Source organism: Adiantum capillus-veneris, chromosome 24 (genome assembly GCF_014529385.1).
Source record: "Adiantum capillus-veneris isolate H3 chromosome 24, ASM1452938v2, whole genome shotgun sequence".
NCBI classification, from domain to species: domain Eukaryota; kingdom Viridiplantae; phylum Streptophyta; class Polypodiopsida; order Polypodiales; family Pteridaceae; genus Adiantum; species Adiantum capillus-veneris.
In genome coordinates this window covers 18,911,491-18,930,764 of record NC_140954.1, presented here as the reverse complement: position 1 = coordinate 18,930,764, position 19,274 = coordinate 18,911,491, and the positions used below count along the sequence as shown (strand labels likewise).

Genomic DNA, 19,274 nt, shown 5'->3' with positions numbered 1-19,274 from the left:
TGATAGAGATTGAAAGTTCGATAATATCTTCAGGAGAGTTGTGTTTGAAAAGCTAGAAACAAAACTTAATCTAAGTACGTCTGATCATCCAAAAACAGATGGTTAAACCGAAAGAGTTGATCAAGTGCTAGAGGATATGCTACAAGTGTACGTTAGCAAGAAGCAAACCGATTGGGAAGACTACTTACTTATATTGGAATTTTCTTATAATAGTTCAAAGCATGTGGCTACAGGGTTTAGTCAATTTATGCTTTTATATGGATTTCAACATAGATCACCCGCTATGGTGGGGTTGGCAAAGGAGAAGATACAAGAAGCGAAGGACTTTCACCAAGACCATTTTGGCATGCTTCGAGTTGCTCGACAGAATGTTAAGAAAGCTCAAGATTGATATAAGAAGTACGCAAATGAGCATCATTGTCTTGCTACTTTCGAAGAAGGAGACAAGGTTTTCCTCAAAGTTTTGAAGCATTCAGAAAGTCTGAAGACGGGAAAAGTTGCTAAACTTTCCCCACGCTATTGTGGACCATTTACCATTCAACGTAAAGGTCAAGTGGCCTATAAGTTAGCTCTTTCAGAGCACTCTTGAGTTCATCCTGTTTTTCATATTAGCCGTTTACAAAAACAGTTAAGACATAATGATAATGTCATTGACACACATGTGTTAGTTGACCTTATTAAACTGCCAAGCATCCCTCATGAGCCCGAAAAGATTTTGGATTCTCATGAGCTTCCCACCAGACATCATCTCAGACGACAGGTGTTGGTAAAATGGGTAGATAGACCTGAAGAAGGTTCTACATGGGAGAATGTCTCCGCACTTGAGAAACATTTTCCTACGTTCGTTTTCAAGGACAAAAATGATTCTCCAAGGGCGGTAATGTAAGGAAATGGGTCCTACGGGCAAGGCCACTAGCATGGCCGAACAGTGTGTACGCTAGGGGGAGGCTATAACATAGCACGATTGGGTGGAGACTAGCACACACATTACCACCGCCCTTTCAACACTACCCACAAAAAACGCGCTAACATGTTGATGCGGCTCCTGTATGGATTTTCATGTTTTACGATGATGACGTGGTAGTTGTATGGGATTTTGTAAAACGCGTTGGCAGCTTTTGGACCTGTTGCTATTAGAGTTTGATTCTTTCCCTATAACTGCTTTTGAGAGGCCAAGGGCCTTTAAATATGAGCCAAGGGCTCATTTTCTGGCACGCTCTTGCAAGGAGGTACGCAAAGGATGGAGTACGGGCATTGTATTGATTTCAATCAATATAAAGAAATAAAGTTTGGGGATAGTGCTCCCTCGGGGTGGAACTCCACCACACCCTCTCTTATGTGTCGTGCATCTCTTTCAGTTCAGTTCTCATTTAAGGTGATTAAAGTTGTTCAGTCTATTATTTTTGCTAGCACGTGGTGTCAGTCGTTGTTACAAACTCTGTCCAAGACTCTGTATCGAGTTTCTCGAGAGAGAGCTATCCTCTCGGCACTTATAAACTTAAAAGGGATGCCCAAAAGCAAAACCCCAAAAGCATCAGGTTCAAAAGCACTGCGTAAAATTTCCTAGCAGCCAGTAGCACAAAACGTGGAAATCCATATAGCCTACCACGTCAGCCACAAAAATCTATATCCTGCCACATCATCATGCCATTGCAATTTATGAAAATCACTTTGAGAGGTTAAGATTTTGATCTTTAGGGTTTTAGACCCCTTGGCCAGTGCTCCTTAACTTGCTTAAAACCTAACCCTTTATTTTAGGTCTCATGCTCAAAACTCTTTAAGTGCTTCTGGGTTCAGTTTGTCCTTGTCCTCTCGGTCATTTTCCTTCTAGTTGGCCATGCCACATCATCACTTTGTGACATTTCCCTCTCTTGAAAGAATTGTAATTTCCCTTGATTATGCCTGCAAAAACAGCGAAAGGATAGAACCTTTCTTCACTAGACACTGACTCTATGTACTCATGCACCAGACTCCACCGATCTAGTACTTCTACAAAAACATCAGTCGCATTGAAGATCAATCACATTTTTGTCGAGGGTCTCAAATATAAATCATGATCATTGTAACCTATTTAGCAATCGTATCCAAATTGTTCTAATCTTTTCACAAATGTCTTGATCTACAAAATCTTGCTACTATCATATTCATTTCCTTTCTTTTCACATTTTAATCAAGCAAACCATGCCCATGAACATCCCCACAAGACAATACAACCACATAGCATGCAATCCACAAAACCACACACTTAATTCACATTGAACATCATGTTTCAAAAATTCAATCTAGCCATCTCATTTTGTCTAGAACTCTTGATGCATCTAGATGACTGTGCAACCATCTCATCCTTCTAAATCTCTTGATGCACTCACAACAGTATCGAATTTTCTTGTCTAGATAGACGTCTTGATGCAATAGAATCTCATTCATTTCACATTCAGCTCTTATTCACTTATCCATCACATACAAATCTTGTTGATGTCTAACAGATGTGTAGATGCAATAAGTTTAAATCATTCATCATACAAAATACTGTAAACATTTCATCTTTCTACCTATGTCTAACAATACACACATGAAAGAGCACATGGCTTCAGTTCAATCAAGGAAATTTCCAATTTAGTGCACATATGTTCATAAAATCATCTCGCAAAATACTACCATCTCGACAGTATCCCTAAAATCTCAAAGAGAAATTAGTGACTTTATTCAATATAGGCAATCTGTGACAAAGGAGTGGAGTGGACCCTCTCTTGTGCCTTCCGCATTGCACCAAATTCAACCTATTGATTTATCGATAACTTTTGGCATAGACACTGGTAATGTCGCGAGACGGGCACCAAGTGCTAACAAAAAAGAACAAACTGAGCAAGTTTAAGCACTTCAAATAACAACTACACAGAAAGAGATATTGCACAACACAAGATGTAATTGGAAGAGTTCCACCCCAAGAGAGCACTAAACCTAAATGTTGGTGCCCCTTTTTTTATTTCTTTATATTACTTCAACTCAATACAGCACAAGTACTCCAATCCCTGGACCTTCACGTTAAAGCATGCTAGAGAATGAGCCCATGGCACATATTTATAGGCTCTCAAAAGAAGTTACATGAAAAGCATCAAAATTAAAACCATCTGGTCCCAAAAGCACTAGCGCCAAAAGCTACCAGTGCATTTGGTGAAAATTGTACAATTGCCATGTCCAACTGTTAACGCAAATTGTGGGCATACTATCATGTGTGAGTAATCATTTTTGAGGATCCCAATCCATCAATCACACACTGAGTTCATACTAAAAAAAGTGGTTCAATCATTCAGTTGTAGCATGTGGTCATGTCATCCCACAGGAACTCTTGTTGCGCTCACGACAATTGCATTGAATCATTCATGATTCAAAATTCATGATTCATTCTCAAGTTCATTCAGGAGCTGTCATTGCTCCAAAATCATCATCGTCTCATTCTCAATCATGTTATCTGTTCACAAATAGTAGGTTCTTCCATAAAACATTAGTTTCATACATAAATCAAAGTCATTTTCAAAAGGTTCTATTTCATTTATAAATTCACAAGGAAAATCAATCCTAGTTCATCCATAATTTTCTATGTAATATGTGTTACGAGTATCTCCTCGCCCAATTGTACTTTCAATATGTCATTCATCCTTATTCTTGTGCCTTTTTGGGGCATCATGCAAAGATATGTCCTTGTTCTCCACATTCAAAACATCTTCTAGCTTTGCAATATTTATCTCTTTGTTCTTCTGTCAGTCGAGATGGTCTATTTCTGTTATGACTTGTTGAAGGTTCATCTGGTGGGTAAGTCAAGTTACCGGAATGCATAGTGAATCCCCTCTTAGCATGTCCCATCAATTACCATGTATGGACTCTGACTTGTTCTCAAGATAGTAGTCTCAAAATTCTTTGGGAATCCCATAGTAGAACCGCTCAATTTTTCTCCTTAAGATTGATCTTCTTAAAGGATGAAGAAGGAAGAAAAGTATCCCAGAATCTCTCACAGTAAGTATCCAAAGGTTCTTCCTTGACCATCTAGATATGATTCTAATTAGTAATCAAGTCTCATTCCTATTCTTGACTTAGTCATAAAGAAATCAAGAGTTTCTTAAATTGCAACCACTTTGTTGGTGCTTCTTTTCTTTACAAGAGAGTGGACCACCATATCCGTGCATTTCCTTTCAAAAGAGATGCTACCCATCTAATCTTAGAGTGCTCTGTATAGCGGCCTCTAGAAAATCCTATGTCAAAATGTCAGATAAATGCTAAATCCTTGGGAGCATCTGAAAACCATGAAAAGTACTCAAACTTTACTGCATGTCCTCCCTATTTGAATTCCTTGGTCCTTTTGCCCTTGTCATCGAGAAAATCATACTGATTGGCTCTATAAAAGTGCTTCCTTTTTTAGTAAAATGTATGGTCATTTTGTCATTTCTTCCCCTTTTTGTCCTCATCACTCGAGCTAGAAGAGGATGAGCGGTCTGAGCTGTCAAAAGAAGATGAGGACGAACTGGGCAATCCTTTGAAGCATACACGCTTCTTCAAATTTTTCACATTCTCAAAAGAGGATTTTTGGCCCAAGTAACGAGGGAGGCCAGTTCCCTTGTTTCATTTCTTTAGCTACTTCTTCTTTACCCCCAACAGTTTGTTGACTCGTCTTTCAAACATGTCCTACTGTTCATCTTCAGTAAACATCCGTGGAACAGGAGGTTTCTTACATCGATAGCTTGGTATATCCACAACGCGATGGTTTACCAAAATATGTCTGTGACAAACCAGCTGTCGGGCAGCGGGAATTGTGGAAGCCATGCCTAACTGAAAAATAATATTATCCAGACGCATCTCAAGCAGCAACGGAACTTGATTTCTGCCAATGGGAATGCACCTCATCAATTGGGTGCCGCGTCACAAATTTGGCATATTGGGGATCATTTGCAAATTGAAGCATCTATTTTGCACAATCATTAACCTATTGTTGACGTTGCATTTCCATCAATTGATATCGCATAGTCCATGGTGGCCCATACTCAGGATATGCTAATCCATTCAAATTTCCTGTGATATCTCCTGTTTTTGAAGTGTTAGGAGGGTTCGTTCGATTCTTGCAATATGCGTCATTTGAATCCACATATGGTTGCAGTAAGAGGATTGAATATTTCAATAGAAGATAAATTGTCCGTGCTCTGATACCACTATCACAGGCTTGGGCACCCAAGTCTAAATTCGACACAACACACGAGAGAATCACTTAAAATAATTCACAACTTTAAAAGTGAAGTCAACACGGCCCGATGAAGTTTCATGCTCAGAGGTATTGACCCCAAAACGTGGTACCCCTTTCGGTATTTCTTTAGTATATTAAAGCTTGAGCAAAGTACAACACCCGAAGGGGTCCTCTGCTCTCAGACTGTGCGTCCAAATGCTCGGAAGAGTGAGGCCCCTTGGGCTTATTTATTCTTATAAGGGATGCCCCAAAAGCAGAGTCTCAAAAGATTCTAACTCAAAAGCAAACAATCCCAAAAGCATCTCATCAAAAATATGGTCCAAAAACATCAACGCAATTTGCAAAAATCTGTATAGGTTGCCACGTCAACACCTATCAGCGTAAATCACGAAAGCTTGTATTGTCTACCACGTCAGCCTATCATACTACATGTCCGTATATTCTGCCACGTCAGCATGTCATACTACCCTGCCATATCATCTGCTTTATTTGTGTGTGTATGTGTCCGTTCGAGTAGTGTTGCCATGTCATCATTTTGTGACAGCTTTCGTTTTTTCTCATCTGTATAGCAATTAGAAGATGATAAATTGTTGAAACTCTCTCAAGACAAAGAAAAAACTGGGTCATCCTCGAAATGAGCATACTTCTTAGGTCTGCTTGCCACCTCGAAAGCCGATTCCTGGTCCAAATAATTGAAAAAATCTACTGATTTTCTCTTCTTCCGACAGTACTTCAAGCCTTTCATTAACTGGTTCACCTTCTTTTCAAGAGCTATGTCTAACTCTTTCTACGAGTACATTTTCACTTTTTTTGCACTTGGCTTTTCTTTTAACTTCCTTTCCGACTAAGTAGAATCGATAGCCTCTCGCCATCTCAAATGAATCTCGTCATCGGGTAATTCTTCAGATGCTTCACATATTTCAGGTATTTGGTGTAATTAATCAATCTTCTTATATACTTGCCAACATGCAATTGACGTTTATACTAGGCTCTAGCAAAATTCTCTGTCGGAAATTTTCCTAGATCCTCCACAATTCCCATGCCGGGTTTCAACTTTTCTTCACCTCCTCACAAAGAGGTCTACGAGAACCCATTTTTGTTAACGAGAGGATCGTCTCCTCAGTAGAAAAAGAATATTTTTGGACTATGATAACAGTGTTACAAGCTTGGACACTCCAAGTGAGAAATCAATAGCAACACACGAATAGAAAGTGCAAAATCACTAAACTTGACGAAAGAGAGCGTAGTCAACACGGCACGCTCGAGTTTCAAGTCAAGACTCAGTGGCCTCAAAGACTGGCGCCCTTTCCGGTATTTCTTTATTATTATGCTTGCAAAGTATATCTCTCGATAGTCCAACTCTGTTCGAGACATTTGTGTCCAGATGCTCTCTCTTGAGTGGCACTTTGGGCCCTTATAAACTTTTAAGCGATGCCAAAAGCAGAGTCTCAAAGTATTCAGTCTAAAAGCAATGCACCCGCAAAAGCATCTGTACCAAAAGCATCACATAAAATTGCCCAGTAACCAACAAATCCATACAGCCTACCACGTCTACATCAACAATGCAGTTTACCAAAATCCGTACTGTATGTTGCTGCAATTACCAAAAATCACTTCCGAAGGTAAAGCTTTTGACTTTTAGGGTTTTAGGTCCCTCAGCTGGTGTTCCTTAAATTGGTTCAACTTGTTGAGTTAGGTTTTAAAATCATAACCTCTTATTCTAGGCCTTATTCCCAAAAGTCTTAAAGTTCTTCTGGGTTCAATTACTCCTTGTCCTCTCAACCATTTTCCTTCCAGCTGGGCACACCACATCATCACTTAGTGACAATAAAACCTGTGCCAAAAATGCCAAAGTGGGGGAGGGTTCTAGTTGCAAAAAACGCTATGCATAGCCTAGGTTGAGTGCTAGAAAAATCTAGAGGAGATTAAGATAGAAGATTGTTTATATAGGGGTTTTGGGACCTACTCGTCCGAACGTCATGAGTTGTCCTGTGGCTATACACATTGAGTTTTAGGGTAATAAATTGGCCCTATCTCCTTATCTAGTGATGTTTTTGACCTAGGACCTAGATGAACGTGTTGCTTGTATCTTAGGCAACAGACAGGCTCACATATAGACAAATTGAATTCTTGGGCTTATAGACATTGTTGGCTCCGATAGTAGGTTCAAAATATCCACGCGACACAACCTGGAGCTTCTTTGCGTTCCTAGGTTAAGAATCAATTAGTATTTGCTTCAAATGATGTACCTCAACGCAAGACTCAACTCGAGTCAAATGAGATTGCCATCATGGCTGCTCTTCTAGATGTAGCACCTCTTAGGCTGATTTGATGCCCTAATGAGACACGAAGAGGAAGATATGGTGCTGATTTGCACACTCCATGTAAAGGAATTCAAGGGCTAAATGCTGGCTAAAAAAAGAATGGCATGCGCATTTAGAGAACGCATCAAATACTATGGTTAGGGCTCGCCAATCACATGGCTGAAGATGGACAATGGATGAAGCAACATAGTCTTTAATTTTTCTCGTGAGCCAAGAAGGGTGCTTCAGCTAATGGAAATTTGGGACGCAAAAGTGCTGCTACAATGGCTTTGTTAGGGCTGCAAAAATGTTGTTGCACAAAGGGGGGAAGGGTGCCTAGCTGCAGGCAATGCCAGAAGGTTGAGTGCGAGAAAAATCTAAAAGACATCAAGAGAGAAGGATTTTTTATAAAAGGGTTTGGGACCTAACGTCCGCAAGTCATGGGGTTGACCTGTGAGTGTACGCATTGAGTTTTAGGGTAATAAACTGGCCATATCTCCGTATCTTTCTATCCACTGATGCATTTGACACCTTGAAATTGGATGAGCACATCGCTCTTATCCTAGGCTACATGTTTGTGTTATCGAATGCCCACTGACGTGTAATAATTCATGTCACACATGTACAATCCATTTATGCAACAGGGCTCCAACTGACAAAAACCCAATCAAATGGACGCTAAAAAATTAACGAGTTGGATCCTTGGGAGTTGTACTTTGCAAAGAGTAATAATAAAGAGATATCGAAAGAGGTGCTAGTGTTTGGGGCCAGTGTGTCTTGGCTCAAAAATCCATCGGGTCGTGTCAACTCTCCCTTTCTCTCTCGCTCTCTCCCTCCCTCTCTCTCTCTCTCTCTCTCTCACACACACACACACACACACACACACAAATGTTGATGCAATGGATTTGTCTCATTGTTATCTTTGTAAAAGTGCTTCTGCAAAGGGAGGCTAAATGTTACAAGCTTGGACACTCCAAGCGAGAAATCAACAGCAACACACAAATAGAAACTTTAAAATCATTGAACTTGACAAGAGAGAGAGAGAGAGTTGACGTGGGCACAACAAAGTTCTGCACCCAGACCCACTGGCCTCTTTATTATCAATTTGCAATAGTACAACTCCCATGGGTCCTCTACTCTAAGACTCTTCATCTAGAAGCTCGACAAATGGAGAGGCCCAAGGGTCATTATAAAATTACAATGGATGCCCAAAAATAGAGGTCCAAAAGCACTTCCCTTAAAAGCATTGCTTTCAAAAGCTAGCACTAGGAGCTACAAAAAGCTGCTAGGGAAAATTGAAAAAATCTGTATAGCCTACCACATGGTAGAGCCAAGGCAAAATGCGGAGATTCCGTATAGCCTTGCCATGTCAACATCTGTACGGTTTTCCACATCAATATGTCAATGCATTTTTCAAAATTCAGCCTAGAGTTCAAGTGTCACGAGACTTGACAACTACTAACTTTATTTGTTTCCTTCCCTTGATTTTTGTTTAATTTTTGGGACCCTCTTTTTGAAATCACAAATGTTAGGACATTGCATGGCTAATCTTAAACACACATTGGCCGAGAGTTTCACCCGCAAGAGTCAAGGCCAGGCAGGCATGAGATGGTGGGGTTGATTGGCACTGGAATCCAACTAGTGAAGAAGTTGAGTCGTTAGGCCCTTCGGTAAGACCTTGAGTTGGTGGGTGCTAGGAAACTAAACCAAAAGGAGTAAAGTGGACACATGGCAGTAGCAATGCAACTTGCAGGCTAACACACACATCGAGAAGGCTTATCCCAAGAAGAGGCGCCCAAAAACTGATAGGGGGCTGAATTTTGTTCATTGACTACAATGTGGGCGTAGTGAGTGTAGGTGATCACAACTTAAATCGGAATCTTACCTTCTCCCTTGTCTCATGTAGCGCGATGATTTTCTCTTGTGCATCTCTCTCTCCCCTTGGCACATTTTTTCTGGAAATCCATAAAACTGCCACATAGTACTATCATCGAAAATTGTGAAAATCTGTACAAATGCCACATCATCATGTTAGCATGAAATTCAAGATGCCATACATATTTTCCACGTCATCAACCTTTACACAAGTGAGTGTATATGTGTGGTCCTGCATTAGTTTAATGGCTTCAGGTCCTCTGGGCCCCATCGAACGGGGTCCCAAAAGTTGGTGGAGCTTCTACTTTTTTTGCTGCTTCTTTTAAGTCTTTAGGCCCCTTGGCTAAGATTTGCAGGTTGGCTTCGCTCGGTAGTGGCTTTACATGTTAGCAATTTGTGACAATGAAAAATAGTGCAAATTTTGGGCAAGGAAATTTCCCAAATGACCTTCAAAAATCTTTTGAGCGGTTGAGAACTTGGATACGCGACAGAAGGCAACATTGATCCTCTCAACAAGCTCTACAAATTAACATGAAAAGATCTTATGTCCAACAACTTTGGAAAATTAGGGTTTTTGCAAGAAAAATTAGTATGTGTGGAATTAATGTTTTTGGAATCTCTTGTTATCTATGTGCGGATAACTACTAGGAGCAAGGAACACCTTGGATTTTGGTGAAAACCCCTCTATTTTTTGAGAATTCTATTATTGAATTCACACAAATGTTTGCCTCTAGCTTTAATTTGGGAGGTAGCTACCCCCTTGCGAGTTGCGACTCGGACATGGGTAGTAAGTCCACCTATTCATGCATATACCCATTTTGACTAAAAAGATAGAGGTTCATCATACAGGATGGGATTTAAAGCTAACATAAGCTCTATGGAATTATCATACTGCTACAAAGTGGCTATGAATTATACAATTTTCAAAATGGTATATAGAAAAGAAGCAGTTATGCCATGAGAGTTTGTCATTCCTAATCTTCAAGTAGCTTCTCAACAAGAAGGTTGGAATGATAACCCATTAGTCGAGCATTTATGTATCCTTGAAAGGCTAGAATAAGAGAGGCAATTGGCTATGTAGAATGGCCTTGTGGAGAAGGATAGGAGAAAGAATTGGATTGACCACGATTTAAAGAGCGAGGACATCAAAATTGGTGATAAAGTACTTATATATAGAGTGCGTAACAAAAAGAAAAATTTAAAATATGCTGAAAAGGGACCATATAGAGTATTTGAGATTACCCCACAAGGTATAGAGTGCATAACAAAAAGAAAAGTTTGAAATACGTTGAAAAAGAACCATATAGATTATGTGGGATTACCCCACAATGTATAGAGTGCACAACAAAAAGAAACATTTGAAATAAAGTCCGTATGTATAGTATGTATAGAGTGCATAATGAAAAGAAGAAATATGTTGAAAAAAACCCATATATGGTATGTGAGATTACCCCACAAGGTACCATTTGTGTGGAGACTCTAGATAGAGTTGAAACTATTGGATTCTCGACGGGACTAAATTCAAAATATGCTAAGGTGCCATCTATCAAAAGAAGGTAGCCACCAAGGCACACGTAGAGATGAAAGATATACAAGCCTAAATTAAGGCTCGAGAATGAAAACACCGTATTAGGCACCAACAAGAGGCTAAAATCCTAGAGGTACACATGCATTCTTTGTTGAAATAGATGACAATTATATAGACTCTGACCCCCTCTACAATACCCAATTGAGTTAAATAGCTTCGATGGAAAAGTACTATAATGCATTTTTACAGATGAGCTCAACATAATTTGCTATCCTATGAAGTGTGGTGTCAGCTAGGAAAATCATTCGTATCCAAGATTACCATCCAAGTCAAGGGTATCAAGTAGAAGAAAACCATTGTCTTTGGAATCCTGTACACTCATGTCATCTATGACAATGGGAAAATGGTTCAAAACTTTTGGGTCATGCATATTAACACTATGGAGGGTAACATAAACCTAGGGCACAAGTGGATATATGCAACTAAATATACTATGAATTGGGGGACCGGGAATATCTCAATGAAAAACCAACTCTTAGCCCTATCACTCAAGGAATGGCCCTTAAGATGTCGCCTCCTGATGGAACACATGACAAGGAAACATCGTAGATCTAATAAGTTGGATAATCCTTGTTAGTGGCACAACCCTCTAAAGTTTCAACTTCCATGGATAAGGCAGATAATGTTCCACCCAAGACTCAACTTAATTTGACAAAGGGTACATATCAATGGGTCCCAAACATTTTTCTAATAGCCCCTCCTACTCTTCAATCTCATTCAAGAAAGAAATCTTATAGGAATGCGCCAACCTAGCTTAAGAAATGGAAGGTTATGTCACGTTGGGTTTCTGAACAGTTAGAAACCCAAGGCCACTACGATGAGAATTGTACCTAAAGATAAACTGTGTTATTTTCTATTGCCTACAAAAGCATGTTTGTCAAATCCTGTAACTTCAAAGCCAATTGAGGGTCGTGGGAAGAAAAGGATCATGGAGTACTCCACACCTGTTATGGAGCTAGTTTGGGTGCCAAAGAAAAATCAATTTATTCCACCTATCTTAGGAAGGGGGGGAGTAACATGTAGATTCTAGCTCCTTATGTCCTTCAATGATGGATGTAGAAGCTTTCACACAATGTCCACCTACCACCATCAACCTCCACAAAGATACCAAAGCATCTAAGCCTCCCATTTTAAACCTATTGCCCGATGAAACACTTGAAGTTTGTATAGGAGAGTACCTTACCGACCTTGCAACTTGATGAGACATCTAAGTTGGTGGAACACAAGTGGCTAAAGTACCCTTCTATTCAACTAAGTAGGATAACAAGTTTCAAAGGGTGATGACTTTTGGAGATAATGCAACTTAACATGTATCTTCCCGTGAATTCTCTCTCAGCCTTCCTTTCCTATCCTTTTAACCTACAAATCTCATAGAATGTATTTAGACATACATAAATACAGACACACACACACACACATACTTAAACTAGCAAAAAAACAAAAGAAGAATAAGTAAAAGAGTGAGAGCCATCTAGCAACAAAAGTGAGATATCACAAATCCGCAAGACTCACAATGTCACATCATGTACACTGAATAACCCTATAACTAAGAGGAACCTAATCAAATCTATTTGTGTTCACAAATATGGCTAGTTCAATAGAGTCATCTACGTCTACACTTGGTAAGAGATCTCCTCTTGACTTTTCTCAAGTATGCAGAGTGTCTTTTCCTCTTTTATTCACAAGTGGGATATTGCTATCAATCTAGCATGTGAGGAGAATGATAAGAAAATATAATGGATGTTGTGTTTAGTGACCATGATTAGTCCTAGCTACACAATAGACGATATTGCCCATTGGTGCATGCTTACCCCTACACACAAAATGCCTATCCATGCATGATAACATTCTTGATTAACATACTATGCACAAGAAGATGAAGAATTATCAATAGATGACACTGAGGAATCCTACGATCTCATTGAGGATGACTTTATTTATCTTGATGATCCGGATAGAGGCTTATCCTTAGGATTGCCAACCAATATATACAATATCCTCTTACCTTGATCCCACAATGTGGTGCAAATAGATTGGTTAGGAGTCTATATTTATTTTTAATTTATTTCAATAATGGTTGGTGCCTTATCTCATTGATGTGCCAGCTGGAGGTGTATGGTATCTCTTGCTACTGTGTTCAGGAAGACATTGCAATAGCTTGACTTTTTAGCATTGTGAGGTCCTTTTCACATCTGCACAAAAACGCATCAATAAATTGTTGCCAACACAAAATAGGTGTTTCTTCTCCATTGTTGTTGCTTTGTTGTTTTTTCTAGCATTCATGCTTGCAATTGGGAACAAAGTATCTAACCTACTTCAATTCGTATTCTAATTTTAGCTCATAGGTCCGTGCGGCGCGGCCGGGGGGGGGGGGTCATTACAATGAAAAATGCCTATCACATGTATTCAAATGTAGGGATTATTTTATCCTACATTCTCTCACATTTTAATATACAAAAGGGTGTTGAAAAAATGATCATGAAAAGATTTACAGATTGAATAGAAAAAGGATCCCTTTTATTGATGAAAATTTTATAGCTTAGGGGTTTTATAGATAGTCCTTGAACGCATGCGATATATTGGTTTGACATGTATTCACCCCCTTGAGCCTCTTGAGTCTCTTGTTTAGTCTTATTGATCAACAATTTTGGTTGAGTTAGTTTAAACCAAGGTAGAGTGTTAGAGATCTTTTAATATTGTAAAAGATGCTTTTCTAATTCTTTGTGGTTACTTTAGGTTCTTAATTTGATATTATGAAGTGTTACATGTAGTGTATTAGTGCTTCCTAGTGGGCTTAATCCCTCTTGCCCTTTAGGTTAAGTATTAAAAATAAAGTTTTACTATTGTGATGAGCTTGGGGAGGGTAACAATGTGAAGATAACCCCCCAAAGATACACAGTTGTAGATCAAAAAGCATCAAATTTACTCCAAAAAAAATGAATAATAAAAAAGAGCCCAAAAGTGAATTAAGGCTCTACGTGGCAACAAAGAATATAGCCAAGACACTTTGGGGGTCAGCCAAAGGACATTATTCAAACAATGACGTCATGTGCGATTGCCTTTATAGTATCTCAACTTGAGCATCTTTAGCTAGCTATAGCCTCTAATTATTCGTGGGATATGAAACAATATTCTCTTGCAATTAAACAACTCTAAATTGACTATGAAGAACTATGAGGATTGACTGTGGGATTAATAATTGACTTTTATTGTGCTACTGACATTAAAACTAGTGAAGCTAGAGTCCTTGATTCATTCACCTCTACAGTACTAATAAGTTTATTTATATATTGTTTTAATGTATAATGCTCAAACACACTTGTTTAATATTTTGCATCGATTACTCCTTATGCTTACTCACTGCATATAATTTTTTATTAGCTGCTTCTCTAGGAATGCAGTTACTGTGTTACTTTCTTGTAGTTTTACAATGTTCAAGTAAATCTTGGGAGTCGTGATATAGCAAAGGAAGTGAACATTTTTGTTCCCTAAACATCTTGATTGTGAGCATGCCCATGTGCCGCTACTCACATCAAGATGTCTATTACTACTATCCTCATTACTTGCTCCAATTTGCAACTCATAAATCCCAAGGAGAATATGTACATCAAGAATCGGGATATGTTAACCCATGATGAAAAACTTCTTATTTGTATTAGTTTTAGTAATGGGCCGACTTGTGGGTCCTGTAGGTGCATGGCCATTAATTGGGTGCACCACAATCTTGATCAGATAAGGAACAAGTGCTTACTACTCGAATGTGAACAAAATGACCCACATAAAAGATGTTGTAACCTAGTTTTGAGGTCATTCTCAAAGGTATCAATGTAAAGTGCTCGTGCTCTTCTTATCCCTTCCCTCATCCTCTGACTGTCTATGGGTGAGCGTGAGAGAGAGGATGCATGGGTGATGTGGCAATAGTACAGTGGTGACAAGATCATTGAGCAGTAGAGGCAAGCTTCCTCTTCACTGCATCGTGAGATTCCCTTCTGGACGACAACACAATGAGGTGAAGATTTACACGCTTTCTATATCTGTTGAGCTTGTTTGCAACAAGGTTGTGTGTTTGTAGTCTTCATGGCTCGTGCATGGTGCATAAAAAGGCCCCTATAATCGACACCTCTAATCCTAAGTAGCGCACTCATGCATTACCATACCTTTTAGTTTTATGTACGTGTATCTACTGCGGATGATATGATTCTCCCATTTTGTATCCCAACATACTACTTATTGTTTATATGTAATTAAGTTCGAAGCATGCCCATTTTTGTAATACACCCTTTCACACTTTATACAAATCTTTCTATCTTTTGAGGATTGAGAGACAAAGTGTTTTATGAGCGGATTATGAATCTTGTAAAGAAACATAGATGTACATCGGCATAGTAAGCTTTGACTTATCCGAGGGATTAACCAAAAGGCAACATCTGTGGTCTTTGTTGTATGAAGTGCCTTTAGAGTTGGATTCATTGAGGGTGAAGCCTTCAAACGAAAGACATTGAAGAGATTTCAGGTGCGGTGTTAACTAATTTTTGGGGGAAGATATGAGAGCACATATTCACACACCCCTCCTTAGAAAGCTTAAAAGCTATTTAAGATGCAATAAAGCCTTATCAACAAAATGCATATTAGATGTAGTACAAGTCTATCTTTCTTTGTCCCTTTTATAGAAAATAAATTTTCATGAATATATTAAAAGGAGAAACTTCTATCATCATCATCACGCGAAAAAGCTCATTCCAATCAGTTTGCCATATTCATTTTAAATCCATACTTATTGTTTTGTGGTCGAGGAATCTATACACATCTCCTTGTACACTTGTTTTTCATAAAGAAAAATGGCAATTAATGAAGAAATAAAGAGGAATTCCTCACTCTTATCAATAAGCTTTGCTTCGTGAACCGAGAAGCTTTGTTTTCATGGCATCGGATTCAAAGCCACGCATACCAAGAGATCTCATCTAGCAAGCTAGCCCTCCTCCTACTAAATCCATACTTAATGTATCTTTCATAAATGTCGCTCTACGAAGTTCGTTCATAGATTAGATTGATAGTATAGTGCGCTCCCTTGAAAGAAAGAAATGTCAGTTTGTGTAAGAAAAAGCACATTAAGCTGACATTCCTTTCAAGGAATGTGCATGTTGCTTGATGTCCCTATAACCTTTCCATTTTGTTCCTTCCTAACGTTATAGTCATATTGTGTTTCCATTGTTATGTTCAAGTAGTTTATAACACATTTCATAGAATAAGGTTTTGTTCAAACATCCATGGAAGCTAGAATTGTTGCTGGCATTTCAAGTGCTTCCTGCCAAACCTATCATTCGGGCTACCCCCGGTGCTGCGTGCATCTCCAAATACTCATCAAATGCCTTGCTAAAATGTCAGACTCATCGCTAGCTCTATAAACCCTTCTTTCATACGACCCCAAGTCACGCCCTTCTCCATTGCCATCTTCATCTCCTCAGGAGTAACAGCAGCATCCACAAGTTTTTCCTCAACAGCACTTTCCAAACTTTTCTTCACTCTGGTGTACACGAGAGCCCAGTTGAGGAAATCAGTAATGATTGTAGGCTCGACCAAGTTATTGGAACTTGGGTGCAAAAGAGGTGCCCAGTCTATCAGGACCTTCTTGATGCCTATGTAATGCACATCAGCTAAGTTGCTCGTGTCGATGCGATGCAATCGCACCCCCTTTTGCTGAAGATCTGCCGCCAGCTTTGAAGCATTCACGTCCGTCAGGACCAGCTGGATTCTGCCCAGCCTCCACTTGTCAAGAAATGATTTTAGCTTGGCACGCAAATGGAAGAAGAGACAACCATACAAATCATTAACTGGCACACCGAAAGAAAGGCCTGTCATTTTGACTTGTTTGCTATCCCATCCGTCCAACGGCTCTGCCCCATCCCCCAGGGTCCATCCAAACAAATTAGGGCTGAACAAAAACTGATTAGTCTTCTTATGATAAGCAGCAAATGGTTGCACACCGAATGGTGATAAACCAGTCGATGGGCGGGTCAAGTACATCCCATCTTACGTTGTCCGAGATCTGGCCGACTCATCATCACCGACTTCCGCATCTCCTTTGCAGAATCCAAGGATATGTCACTGTTGTATAAACGCTCTAAAGTGTCCATGACATTGTTTAAACCCACAGACACCGCTTAAGCATAAACCGCTTAAGCTGATTCCTAACCCACAGACAGGAAATCCAAGGACACAGATAAAGAAGGTTTCTTGCCTGGCAAGCACCCTCACTGCTTTGAGCTGGGCCGCCGTTAGGGCTACAGAATACCACAGCACAATGACAGCATCAATGGCATGTGCCCCATGAACTCTTAGAAGTTCCAGCGTCAGAAAGTTTCTCAGCACCACCTTGGGGTTGTCATCATTCACATATACAATAACTTTGCCTTTAAATCCGTTCGGAATCTGGCACACTGTTTCAATCACTCGCAGCAAAGCACAGGCGAAGTTCATCGCTTTGACAAGCATCAGTCGGGAGTGCAGAAGAGCCAAGGAGGCCATATGCAGGGAAATTGCCCGAAAGCCACTCTCCTTGGAAGGGCTGGGAAAGGGCAATCTCAGGAGAGGGGGGACATACGAAAGAGGCCTTACTCTCTTGATCGGGCGAAGTGAAGGAGGAGGTGCGCAACTCGCGGATCCATGAGGGGAGCCAAGAGGGCTGCATCAAGGGCAACTTATAGAGCAGCTTGTGATGCTTCCAATCCTGCTTTTGGCAATCTCTGCTACAGTAAGCCAACCAGCCTGCAGTTTTGGCAGAACTTGAAGGGCGATGGCAGCAAGTGGTGGCATTTGCACAAAGCACAACATCGGCCAGCTGCTGGCCATGTTGCCTCGACCCAAGCCCTGATCGCCCATAGGAAAACCCAAACGCAATTCTCATCCTCATCTTCTTATAATACACTCTCTGTCGCCCACAACCGTGATGCAGTTAATGCTCCAGCCTTCCGACTCACAATTTCGGAGTCCCTGCCTCAGCTTTGAGTGCCTGGCGGGGAAAAACAAAGAACCTAGAAGAGAAAAGCTTATGGTCATTGGCAAGAGAAAAAAAAGTGATAAATCACGAGGCTTGCAACCAAAAAGACTAGATTATAGTAAAACTTACCCTCTAATTTGTGGGAATTCCCAAAATACCCTTCAAATTTCAAACATTCCTACACAGGCTCTAGGCTAGGTAGATTAAAAATTGAAACCGAGATAAAATTGTCGGAAAGCGCGTGGGCGAACACACACATACACACACACACACTAAGGGTTAAAACTATTGAAGGCTTGTGTTACACAGAGAGCCACAGACTCCAAAGATCACAGTCACGCGAGATAGATAGATAGATAGATAGATTTCATTATCGTCCTCGGAGGTCACATATGACCCATGGGACAACGGGTTTTCATATCAGTTAGGACTGAGGGTCCATTGGAAGGGAAAAGAGGCAAAAGGAAAATAGAAGATCCTAAGGGGGTTCAAGAGATGGAGATGCCAGTTTAGTAGTTCAAAACTCTTGGATGATGGTTTTACCACCTCGGTAGAAAGCCCATTTACCTTGTTTACGAACTTCGTGCATCTTCTTAAGTTCACTAGCTTTGAGCTTGAGTTGATGTGGAGTCAGTTCCTCGACGATCCAAAGCGTTCTTCCCTTGAGGAGGCGAGATTGTTGCAGCAGTTTCATCCGTGCTTCTTTATCCTTGAATGTAAGAATACATTGTTGAGGTGGAACTGCCTTGTTTGTATCGTTGATCCAGGAGATGGAATCGGGCTTGATGTGGATTGGTTGGAGGATATCATTGAGCTTGGTGATGGATTCTTCGAGCATGTATTCTTCGGTGCACCATGGAGAGTTGAGCCCTCCAATCCTGACCTTGAGGCCAAGAGACTCTCGTCGTTGGTTTTCTTGTAGCACTTTTTGTATTTGTGTATCGAGCTTCTTGTGAGTTACCTCGTGCGGTTCTTTTTGTACCGCCATGACAGTTTTGATGAGGGAATCTTTGACTTCGTAAGCTTTTGCAAGTAAAGCTTGACTCTCTGATTCTTTTGCTTCCTCGAGCAAATGCAAGCGTTGCTTAAGCGACGTGTTCTCCTTGATTAACTCTTGGATCTGCGTCTCCAAGATTGTAATCCGTGCATCTTGACGGGCAAAAGTGTCTTTTTTTGGAGCGGCCGCCATCGCAAGAAAGCTCTTGCGGCTCTGTGTTGGAGTACTAGGGGAATACATAATAATCAAGGCCCCTGTGTGAATGGTTAAGTTTGTCAAAA

General features: G+C 40.1%; 1 pseudogene; it reads right to left on the bottom strand.

Moving 5' to 3' along the window:
* Positions 1 to 16,293: 16,293 nt before the first annotated feature.
* LOC147426034 (uncharacterized) lies at positions 16,294 to 17,909 on the bottom strand (annotated as a pseudogene).
* Positions 17,910 to 19,274: the final 1,365 nt, after the last annotated feature.